The sequence below is a fragment of the Anabrus simplex genome, chromosome 1 (genome assembly GCF_040414725.1).
Source record: "Anabrus simplex isolate iqAnaSimp1 chromosome 1, ASM4041472v1, whole genome shotgun sequence".
NCBI lineage: Eukaryota > Metazoa > Arthropoda > Insecta > Orthoptera > Tettigoniidae > Anabrus > Anabrus simplex.
The window spans coordinates 237,320,767-237,333,756 of NC_090265.1; the positions used below are offsets into that span (position 1 = coordinate 237,320,767).

General features: G+C 39.6%; 1 protein-coding gene across 1 annotated transcript in view; it reads left to right on the forward strand.

Moving 5' to 3' along the window:
• Nucleotides 1-4,737: 4,737 nt before the first annotated feature.
• Nucleotides 4,738-12,990, forward strand: part of LOC136864392 (E3 ubiquitin-protein ligase siah2) — a 90,879-nt gene continuing 82,626 nt past the window's right edge. The window contains exon 1 of the mRNA XM_068225975.1: nt 4,738-4,766. The gene's annotated coding sequence lies outside the window, so the exon portion shown is untranslated. The remainder of the gene's footprint in view (nt 4,767-12,990) is intronic.

Here is a 12,990-nt window from a genome sequence, read left to right on the forward strand (position 1 = left end):
AAGACAGCCAACTTTTGGGTATGTATGAAGACAGAATGCACTGTGTGTGTGGTGTGAATGTTTAACAAATAATGCGTGAGAATATTCACGGTGTTCATATTCTAAACACAAATAAATGACTATAAACTCGAACTCAGCTTGGAACTGGAAGTGTTACTATAGTGGGGATTGAAACTGCAACATTGCTGCTTCCCATAATAGATATCAAATTTCTCAGTTAAATGTGTATTTTTAATAACAATACTTTGTTTTCTATACTGCCTTTATGAATAATCCTTTTCCATTGCAAAAAAAAGATTTAGTACTTTTTCCCATAATCTAGTACCTTTTTAGGGGGAAATTTAGTACGAAATATTTTTGCCCAGTGGTAACCTTGGAGTAGGTTTGTCCTGCAAGGTTGTAGTGATGGGAAAAGTAGTTCTTTCTTGCGATCAGGTCAATGTGAACTAGTTTACTGCCAGGAAAAGTTCGAAAAACTAGTTCATTTAGTTCACTAGTTCACATCTCCATTTCCTCCAACTTCGCGCATGCGCATGTATATATATAGACATGATAATTATAGGTTTCTGGGCTTTTGCCGTGTCAAGTATATAATTTGTTCGACTGTGCATCTTTATATATATAGCAGTTAAAATGTAACACGAAATCACTGATTAGGTCTAAATACATAATTGTTATTTCACAATACACATTGATGGCTTTCAATGCACATAATAAGATGAACATGTCCAACACGTTTTTTCCAACAGCCATGCCGGCATATTCTTATTTCTCTATTTCCTAGCTTTCTCGCCAGACACTTGCACAACAGGGTCGCCAACTAATGTTAGATAAACTTCAGCAAATTCTAAATTAAAAGTCGGTAAGTCGAATTAACCCCCATAATCCAGTTACAGTTTATTTGTATGATATGTAATAATTTAAATATATTCACGTGCCTAGCAAAAAGAAAAACTTACTTTTACAGCTCCCTCAAATCAGGCGACGAAGGTTGCACAAGATCTGCACCGGGCCTGTATACGCTGATATGTACCAATTTTACTACCGTAACTTACAAGAATAGACAGACAGATATGACTCATAAATAAACAATGCAATCAAAGTAATTTGTACATAACTTACGCAGCCTCATTAGTTGTCTTCTAGCAGTGGCTGGATTCCCTCCATATCCGTGTAAGAGTCGTCGCCTTCACTTGATGATGATGCATTTTCATTTACCGGTCATCACAGAGTCCGTAATCCCGTCTAACTCCCACAGTTTTCCTTTCCCTTCACCACATGACTGAAATACGCCTGCGGTGCATTTTCTCAGCTGTTACATAAGCAAGTCCGTTAGCTAAGGCATGCAAGTCCCTTAACCTAAAAGTTGTGTGTGTTTTCCTACCTAACCTTTAACAAGGCCCCAATCTGGTTCTATGGAATTCAACTCGCAGTGATAAGGCTGCAATCTTAGGACATAATGTCTAGTCTTCTCTGCTAAGTCATCTATAACACATTTGTCATAATCGTTTTTCAGTAATTTGGCTATTTGAAGAAGTTCGACTTTGACTGCCCCAGACGCTATTCGTAATAAAAGAAAAATGACTCTATGCTCAGTTAGAGTTGGGTGCAATAATTGCCATACGAAACGATTTCTCATAACAAAATATGATAATTAAGTTTACAATAAAAATATAAGGTAATATTCTTCATTGCATTTATTTAAGTTAAAAGATGCCGGCAGTCAATCAGAATGCGACTTTACCACTTGTATTTTTCATAGCGTTAGCTAACCTACTTAACTCACCGAATTTATCAAACCATAAATCATAATTCGTCAGAATTGTCTCTTAATTGTTCCTAAAATCTCCAGAAAAGGCGTTTGTCTCTAACTTTGAAATTCTGTCGCTAAATGACTTCAAAGAGACTTGTCGCTGGAGTTGGCAACACTGATGCACAGGTCGACTATTCTTGCGCTTGTGCAATTGTCAATTTTATAATAGTTTATTTCGTAAACAAGTTCGTACAGTTCATTTAGTTCAACTAGTTGGTGTATTTCCGAGTTTGTGCGAGTATATAAAAGTGATATTATTACATTTATAATCATGCCACCACGGAGAAGAAGCCAAGTGTGGAACCATTTCAGTGAAGTGGAAGAGGGTAAAAGAGCGAAGTGTGTGTATTGTTCACAAATTATAAGCATTGTCTGTGGTTCCTTAGGTAATTTACAGAGACACATAAAAGTAAAGCACCCGACCGTTTGTACCTCAAGATATGAACCATACCCACAACAACAAGTTAGTTCTGAAGCATCAGATGTATTTACAGACAACATCACCGAAATGCGACCTCCTGATAAGCCTTCCTCAAGCGGAAATGCTACTCAGACAAGTATGGGTGACTATATTAGAGTAAAGAAACCGGTTACTGTACAAAAATCAAAAGTAATTGACGAACAATTAATGAAACTGGTAGTTAAAGGCTACCATCCTTTCAGTATGGTGGAGGAGCCCGAATTTAAAGTTTTTGTAAATTTACTGTGCCCAGGATATAATCTCCCAACTAGAAAAACTATTTCCACCAGTTTATTGCCACAATATTACCGCAACACTGTTGAAAAGGTGCAGAAACTCCTAGAAGATGTACAAACTGTTTGTCTTACAACCGATTCTTGGACATCCATAAATAATCAAAGTTTCTTGGCCGTCACAGCCCATTATATCAATGCTGATTGCCAGTTGAGTACCGTTTTATTAGGATGTGTTGAATTTCGGGACGGACACACTGCTGAAAATTTGTCAGGGCGCTTGAAAGAGACAGTGCGTGAGTGGGGGTTAGAGAATAAAGTTGTTGCTGTCGTCAGTGACAACGCCAGTAACATTGTTGCTGCAATAAGGTTATGTAACTGGCGGCACTTGTCATGTTTCGCGCACTCAGTAAACCTTGTGGTGCAGACAGCGCTGCGCAGTGGTGAAATAAATGTTGTCATACAAAAAGTAAAGGCAATAGTAGAGTATTTCAAAAGGAGCTCGCATGCCCTCGCTAAACTACAGTCTGTACAGAAACAAATGGGACTACCCGAGCTCAAATTGAAGCAAGACGTAATGACGAGGTGGAATTCTACGCATGATATGTTGAAGCGGATTGTTCAAGCAAAAGATGCTGTAGTTTCCACATTAGCTATTTTGCAAAGCAGTGTTGAAGTGTTGACCCAACATGAGTGGAATATAGTGGAATATGCAACTGAAGTACTTCAGATATTTGAAGAAATAACAGTTGAGGTAAGCTCGGAAAAGTCTGTATCCAGAGCCAAGGTGATACTGTTTGTTCGGGCAATGAACCGAAGACTTATTGCGTACGAACAGGATAAGAGATTTCCTGTTGAAGTAGTTTCTTTGGTAATGACTTTAAAAGAACAGTTGCTGAAGCGTTTCAAGGACGTTGAAGACAACGAATTGACTGCACATGCGACAATACTGGATCCAAGATTCAAAAAGTATGGTTTCAGCAATGTGTCTAAATTCACCGCAGCTAACGATTCGTTGAAGAAGAAAGTTTGTGCAGTAAATCTGCGGCTGGATCACGAGCCAGCCATTACATTATCTGTGGCAGGACCTGCATCTTCTAGCCTCACGTCGTCACTTTGGAAAGATTTTGACCGCGAGGTAAAAGAAGTGATCGCCCCTCAAAACCCGACTTCAGCAGGAATTGTTGAATTAAATAAATACTTGCAGGAACCTCTACTGGACAGAAGGGAAGATCCGCTGAAGTGGTGGATGGAAAGGAGAGCCGTCTATCCCCGCTTGTACGATCTTGTAAAAAGAAGACTGTGCGTAGTGGCAACATCTGTCCCCTGTGAAAGGATCTTCTCTAAGATAGGGCAGATAATTACGGAGAAAAGAAATAGACTTACTACAGCAAAGGCATCCCAAATTGTATTTTTGCACCATAATTGGTAACTTTTAAAATGCACTCAATATTCTCCAAATTAATGGTTCCGGTAATTTTAATTATTTCTTATGAGTATTTTTAAATAATAGAAGTTTCTAATCTCTTAACTTTAAATAAATAAGGTGTATATTGTATATTTCTTGATCAAATTTTCTTAAGTTTATTCATATTTTGCAAACTTGGGCTTTATATGTTTGATTTATTTTTTAACCTATAATTTTTTGTTATATAAAAAGTACCAAAAAGTGTCTTATAATATTATGTTCTACATACTGAAGTAAGAATGCTGTTTTATCTTACAGAAACATACCAACGTATTAATTGTACTATACGTGTGTGTTTTAATATTTCTTTGCCATGTTTATCATAAATTTAGTCATATTTTTAATACTTAGGCTTAATTTTGTAAATATTGTATGTACGGTATGTAATTTTTAAAAACTCTGACAAAGTGAGCTTAATATACTTTTCCAAGTATTTAAATAAGCATACTGTTTGATTTTATGGAAACCTATCCACATGCTAATTGTACTGCATTATTTTATTTTATGAGCCAAAATAAATAATTTAGGAAACAGGTTGAACGACCTAAACTGTAAACAAAATAGTTCTTTACGAATTGTCATTACAGTTCGTTTACTCTACTGAAGCGAAAGACCTGAACTGCAAACAAGTTCTTTACGAACTGTATCTTTACAGTTCGATTATTTCTCAACTCACGGAATGAACGACCTAAACTGCAGACAAAATAGTTCTTTACGAACTGTTTCTTTACAGTTCGTATAGGTCTCAACTCACGGAATGTAACGACTGCAGAGCATCGACATGTATTGCAGGTCTTTAGAAATTATATGAGTTTCTGTGCATGTAGCAAATATAATTTGTGGATTTCCTCTTCTCAGGCTGTAGTTGAAAACGCCATACGGTATACAAAATAAGATGTAATACAGAATTGTACCATCTGTTATTCTCTTGTAGACCAAGTCCCGACATTCAGCCGCTATTAGGCGCTGCAGTCGCAACGTGGAATCTCGTTCGTTTGTTATTTACGTTCGAGAGAACGAGCAGTCGGCAATAACTTTAGTTCATTTTGAACTGCTGCCAAATGTAATTGTGACCTAGTTCAATAGTTCACTTTAGCGACTAGTTCAATTTGAACTGCTCGTTCACGTACTACCCATCTCTACAAGGTTGGCTACCATGCCTATCGCGATACGTCTGAAGGATACGACTTACTTGTAAGCGACGTGGTTCCCCCGTATTTGCCAACGTAAATGCAGTGGTATTCCTAGTGATGTAAAACTTATTGTCCTTGCTTTCTTCTCCGTTGTATTCCGTTGGCGAAGTGCGTTTGCCTTTGTTTTTACTGTACAGTTGCATTGATTTGTGGAAGGAAGTTGTGGTAGGTACTGGACTTCTATTCATAATATTATTAATATGAAATGCGCACAAACGACCATATAGTTATGTAACATAATATGAATTATACTACTGTTCTTTACTGTATTCCTCTGGCACAATTTGCATACACACTGCGGTGTTGGGTCTGCATGGTGCCCTTGTCGCGTAGATACGGTGTAGAACAGCCAATCTGGGGCCTGTTCCACGAACGAACGTTGGAACTTTTCACTTTTCAATTCAGATTTTGTTCCACCATCACTTTTCAGATTTAGCTTGCACTTCTAAAGCCTGTTATGTTCCTCCATTGGTACAGAAATGCAAAGTGCAAAGAAATGAAAAGTTTTCAGAAATCTTGCAAAGAGATGATTCTGTTTTCATCTGCCAATTAACAAGTATGTATATACACGAGTTTCTCGGCGTAGAAGTTGCTTTAGTGATATAAACACGTTACGACTAGAGCTTTTGTTAGCATCAAGTGAGGACATTGACAAAAAATCCAACAAGAGAACGTGGTAATACAGGATTAATTTTCGTAACCTCACTTCGACGGAATTTCGCGAGTGATTTCGTATTACCCCAACACAGGCTGATTATATTCTTGAAATGATCAGTCATTTACTGAAACATGCAACAAAAGGAGGTCAATTCCTTTCCGCAAAACAACAAATTCTTTTATGCTTACGGTACATTGGTTATAGTAAACGGAGCCCAGCTGCATGGTGTAGCAGCAGTGCATGGGAAATTAACATCAATTATTTGCAGAACTGTTACCAACGTCGTAGATGTTATAGTAAATGGAATACTTCCTAACATAGTACGTTGGCCTGATAATCCACTTGATATAAGGACGGGAGTTCTAATGAAAGGTGAATTTCCCTCTGTGTGTGGATTTGTTGGCAGTACCGGTACTCGTTAATATTGATGCGTTTCATCATTTGAGAAGTTACGGTATTTTTAAAGTTGCCAAAAAGGATGTCCCGTTTCTCCTTGACAACTTCCAGCACATTTAATGTACGGTATTGAATAGGTGATATTATAAAGTTATTAGCATCCTACATATGGTATCTTCAGTATGGATCCATAATGATATTTATCACTTACAACTTCCAGCATAGCCAGCCTCTTGTAGTACCGGTAACCTTTCTTTCCTATGATAACAACTTTAAAACTAATGGTACCACAATTATACTGTCAAGTTCGCCGCGAAAAATAAAGCATTAAAATCATAGAGTATTAGGCCTATAGGCCTACAGTTTGCCCATGGAATAAACTTAATTGGATCGCTCTACCACATCAAAACAATTGCGTATCGCCCCGCTGCTAACGGGGAGATCGAATGTTGGCATCGTCAACTAAAAGCTGCACTGCGTACACAACTCTCCAGCAACTGGATGCCCCAACTTCCGCTAGTTCTTCTTGGTCTCCAATCTATCATCATACCTCACTTAGGTTCTACTCCTGCTGTACTTGTCTATGGAGAACCAGTGAGGTTTCCAGCAGACTTCGTGGAGGAGATGCTACCAATGATAGATGTACCCTCCTTTGTCTTGAAACTCAAAGAGCACACCAAGTCCTAACGACCAGTCAACCAGTACACCACTCAGTGATTCCCTCTGACCTGCTAACTTGTTCCCATGTATTTGTTCGTCATGACTAGGGTGAGGATTTTGTCATGAGTGCTTATTTTTATCCTCAATCCAGAATCGTATGCTTATAAGTCTAAAATCTGTTTCATTCGATTTTCAAAGGAAATACATGGGTTTTATAGTGCCAATAAATGCCTATTTTGTGCATTAGTGCCTATTTTGAAGATATTTGCATGTTAAGTGCCTAAAACGACAAATATTAAGTTTTTAAGTCGTATTTTTCCACCCATCTCTTTGTTAGTTTTCTTGACCAGATAGCCACTGAAAGCAGGTATTCTTTGCAGGTTGCTACCAAAGACAGTCACTTATATGAGATTAAGAGGACAACAGCATTCTCTCTATCTTCTGATTCTGCTTGGAGCGAGGTGGCCTTGAATCTGCACCCTGCTGTGGGGAAGGTGGGGGTAGAGAGAGATAAAGAGCACGGGGGGAAGAGCTGTTTACACATCAGTTTACTCGTTTTGCGCTAAGCTGCAAGTAATTTTGGAATTCCTGGACTCGTAAATATATTTGTTAAAACCAGATTGTTAGTGCACCACATACATTGATGTTAATATAGTTGAAGGTGTCAGGGAGGAAATAGCAGGCGGTGCTTTCCATTCTCTAAACAAAGTACAATGATTTCTCGAACAAATGCCGAAGGACAAATCATGCCGTTCTATTCTGTATCGGCAGTGTATTAGTGCAGTTTTTTTAGGAAGTGTAACACATATTACACCGTATAAATGAAATTCTTCAGGTAGTGGACAGTTTTGATGAAGATAGAGTAAGCATTATAGAAGCTAAGGCTGCACTGGCCAACCCGCAGATTTTCAGTGGTCTCACATACATTTCTTCAAATTTGGAACAGCTACCTTCCAAAATAAAGCAGCTGGAAGACAGAAAAATTCCTCTTGTGAAGGCCATAGGGATTGTTCGTGAGGTAGAGGTGACAATGGTTAACCTTAATGGACTGATAGGAGCTAAGATCAGTGCCAAATTTCGTAGCATAATGCAGAGGAATCCGGCTGGAAAGATGCTCTGGCCATCGCTGCTGTTCTCGCAGGGAACGATGCAGCACCACCACTACCAGGTTTCACCCCAGCAGAGCTAGCTGCTTTTACATACTGTCTCCGGACCTCATGAGAAGTGGAAAGTTCATTTTCACGTCACACCCTCTTCTATCTAAATTTTCTTCTATTACGTTATTATCGGGAATGAAATACCCCTGAACACCGCTATCCTGCTCTATTATGGGCTTATAAAACATTTTCGGACTTACTCATCCATAATTCAATCGATTGCTAATTCTAATTATTTACATAGCTTTCGTGCACATTCCCGTCCACCCTCCCCCTCCCCCCGTATATTTTCCCCTATGGGTTCCAACAAACCATTAGCCTCTAGGGCTGCAGCTTCCCTGTTTAAAAACTATACGTCTATCGTATTCTCAGGATGTCCATTATCTTTCGCCAGTTTTCTATACCAATGGATCCAAACATCTCAATCCAGTGGGAGTGGAAGCTGCTGTCTATGCGCCATCTCTAAATGTTTCTAAGTTATTCACACTACCATCATCTGCGTCCTCCTTTATGGCAAAGGTTTTTGCCATTGACAGGCTCTCTTGCTAGTTATATATTTTCATGTTTTAGTGGCTTATATTGCTATGGATTCTCTTAGCTTGTTACGTGCTTTAGAAAAACCATCTGTCAGTCGGAACTGGTATATGCAGAACATAAGGAAGATCTGTTTTGATCTACAACAATCCGGTACTACAGTAACATTAATTTGGATTCTGGGACATTTGAACATCGCTAGTAACTGCCAGGCTGACTCATTAGAAAATCTGGCAGCTAATGACCATGGGCTTCCTTTTCATTTAGCATTACCATATATGGATTTTTGGGATCACTGCAAATCACACATATGACAGATGTTGCAAGCTGATTGGTGTAGATCTGCTGAGGATAGGGGTAGCCATTTCTTTAGGATACTATCAGAGATTCCTACTAAACCTTGGTTTTCTAGCCATTATTATACTCGCTGGCATATAACGAATCTTATTCGCACATGGTTAAATCACATGTGTACCCCCTCTCATTTATTTAGAATTAACCTTTTCACTGCTGAGTTTTAATGACCTGCCGAGCCCTGTGGGCCGGGTTTTTTTAAAGGAAGAAGCACTTTGACAGATACATATTTACTGTTACTATTAATGAAATGCATATCGTCCCCTTAGTCCTGTAGCCCAATACGATGTTGGGGATGAAGTGAAATTATATTTTACACCATATTTTATGACCGGATGCCCTTCCTGACGCAAACCTCAGTTGAGGAGGTAATGAATATGAAATGAATGATGGTGAATGAAACTGGGTACAGAAGTGGAAGAAATCGGCTGTGGCCTATGAATAGGAACTTTCCGGCATTTGCTTGGGGGTACGAATAGGAAACCACAAAGAAAAGGAAAGAAATTCTCAGGACAGCTGACGGTGAGGTTCGAACCCACTCGTCTGCCGAGTGGAGAGCTTGACTCCATAGCCGTAGGAGGTTAATATGCGCGGCCACTCCTCTCAGTGATACTATTACTGAAATACAATACAAAATTCTTGATCCAAGAACTGGTAATATCAAAATAATTTACATTTGGGGAAAAATAATTTGCCAAATTTAACGGTTATAATTCTTATTTTATTGAACAAATCATTAACAAATTTAGACACCGCCCTAACACAACACTCTTAAAAGATATTCCCAAACCAGCTGCTTACACCACATTCACATTCAATGCAAATACCTATAGTATAGCTAATGTCTTCAAAAAACATAATACTATGATTTCTTTTCGAACTAATAATAGAAACCTTGAATTATTACATAATTCCCACTCCTTAAATAGAACAAGTGTCTTTTCTAAATCAGGCGTATACCGTTTTAAGTGCCACAACTGTAATTCTTCTTACATAGGTCAAACTGGTCGCAACTTCAAAATTAGGTACTTTGAACACGTTAATGCAATAAAGCACAACAGATTTTCGGCAGTGGGACAACACATACATGACACAAAACATGCTTTCACTACAATAAACCAGGATATTGAAATTCTCAGCACTCTAAATAAAGGCCCTCTCCTAGACATCACCGAAAACTGTTTTATACACCTTGACCAGTTTTTCAATCCAAATCTTAATCTGAATGATATTTCTGAGAAACCCAATCCCCTTTTCGATTTTCTCATCTCCTTTTTAAATAACCTGAAGTCAACAAATAAGGAATCAATCTTTCACAATTTACACAATACCCTCTCATGCCAATTCCCCCTTCCGCAACACCCCCCTTGATCCTCCTCAGTTCTCCCCCTTCTCACCCAAGGGGCTCTGAACTTCGGAGCGTGGGTTGGCGACCACGGGGCCCTTAGCCGAGTCCTGGCATTGCTTCCACTTACTTGTGCCAGGCTCCTCACTTTCATCTATCCTGTCCGACCTCCCTTGGTCAACTCTTGTTCCTTTCCGACCCCGACGCTTTTAGGTTTCCGAGGGCTAGGTAGTCTTTCATTTTCACGCCCTTCGTGGCCCCTTGTCTTCTTTTGGCTGATATCTTCATTTTTCGAAGTATCGGATCCCTTCCATTTTTCTTTCCTTCCCACCCTCCATCCCCCAGAGGTTCTGAACTTCGGAACGTGGGTTGGCGACCACGGGGGTCCTTAGCTGAGTCCTGGCATTGCTTCCACTTACTTGTACCAGGCTCCTCACTTTCATCTATCCTGTCCGACCTCCCTTGGTCAACTCTTGTTCCTTTCCGACCCCGACGCTTTTAGGTTTCCGAAGGGCTAGGGAGTCTTTCATTTTCACGCCCTTCGTTGGCCCTTGTCTCTTTTGGCTGATATCTTCATTTTTCGAAGTATCGGATCCCTTCCATTTTTCTTTCCTTCCCACCCTCCATCCCCCAGGGGCTCTGAACTTCGGAACGTAGGTTGACGACCACGGGGGCCCTTAGCTGAGTCCTGGCATTGCTTCCACTTACTTGTGCCAGGCTCCTCACTTTCATCTATCCTGTCCGACCTCCCTTGGTCAACTCTTGTTCCTTTCCGACCCCGACGCTATTAGTTTTCCGAGGGCTAGGGAGTCTTTCATTTTCACGCCCTTCGTGGCCCTTGTCTTCCTTTGGCTGATATCTTCATTTTTCGAAGTATCGGATCCCTTCCATTTTTTCTTTCCTTCCCATCCTCCATCCCCCAGGGGCTCTGAACTTCAGAGCGTGGGTTGGCGACCACGGGGCCCTTAGCTGAGTCCTGGCATTGCTTCCACTTACTTGTGCCAGGCTCCTCACTTTCATCTATCCTGTCCGACCTCCCTTGGTCAATTCTTGTTCTTTTCCGACCCCGATGCTATTAGGTTTGCGAGGGCTAGGGAGTCTTTCATTTTCACGCCCTTCGTGGCCCTTGTCTTCCTTTAACCGATATCTTCATTTTTCGAAGTGTCGGTTCTTTTTCTTTTTTCTTCGAATTAGTATTATATTAAGGATTGTTGCCCAATTGTATTTCCTCTAATAACAATAACCACCACCACCACCACCACCACCACCACCACCACCACCACCACCACCACCATCACCACCCTCTAATTAACGTCCCCCTTTCTCTATTTATCATTTCTTTATCAATTACTACGGCAAGTTGTTTCGAGTTGAACCTCGTATTTCTTTCATTATTTCTTCCTATTTTTTTAAATATATTTTTTATTTGGCTTTATTCTTTTTTAACGTTTTAAATTATTTTAAAAAACCTATATATCCACTTTGAAATTTGACGAAATTAAATCCTACACTGTTTTCCTAGGACTTCATTCACGTCACCTTTTGCTCTTCGGCCGGAGAAACAAATGCCTACAAGACCTGCCTAGCAACGACTTTACATAAGCGAATATTTGACCTGCTTATGAACTTCAGCTATATTTGTTTTCGGCGCAAGATAGTGATGTTCTGTTTACTCTCTTGACTGTGATTATTGTGTTTTGAACATTTACTGAATTGCTACGTTATGATACAATGTTAATTTTTTGCCTGTATTCAATATGCTAATTGTTTTAAGATTTTTGCAAATTGGCTGATGATGACACTTAAAATGTGTTGAAACCGGTCCCATTAAACAGGTTGTAACTACTTTTTACCATCTTATTACGGAGTATTGAAAGGTGGATCCTAACCTATAATATTGTACATCTTATTTCTCTATTCAATACGGAACAATAATGAAGTTTTTAACTTTAAATGGGAACAACAGAGAAGTAAAATGTCCACGATGCCGGTACGTGGTGTTTACTACCGTTGAACAGTAGTTTTGTCACTCAGTTGCTTTTGATTAGCCATGGAGAACAGAAAAAGGAAAAGTTACAGCCTAGATGAAAAAGTAAAATTTATACGAGAAGTGGACGCTAATCCACACAAAACAAAAAGTGAAATTGCTTCAGACATAGGGATTGCTTATACAATGCTATATACAGTCATCAGTAAAAGAAACGCTATTTTGGATGAGTTCTTAAAACTGGGTTCAAAATCAGCAAAGCGCAGCCGTCAGCAAAAAGGAAGGTACATAGATTTGGAGAAAGCACTTTTCACATGGTTCCAGCAAAAGCGGGCTGCAGCTCTACCAATTAGTGGCGACATGCTGAAGGCAAAGGCGATAGATTTAGCTAAAAAGATGAGTATCACTGCTGATTTCAAGGCTTCATCAGGATGGTTGCAAGGATTTAAAGATCGTCATGGAATCACAGGGAGAACAATTTGTGGTGACTCAAAAGCTGTGGGCGACATCGCGGTGCAACACTGGAAAGAAGAGGTTCTGCCGGGTATCGTAAGCGATTATCAGCCTCCAAACATCTACAATTGTGATGAGACCGGCCTATTCTACAATCTCCTTCCCAGTAAAACATTAGCGGAAAGAGGTGACTCATGCCATGGAGGGAAGAAAAGTAAAATTCGTGTAACAGTACTCCTCGCCACCAATGCAGATGGATCTGATAAACTTCCTCCACTT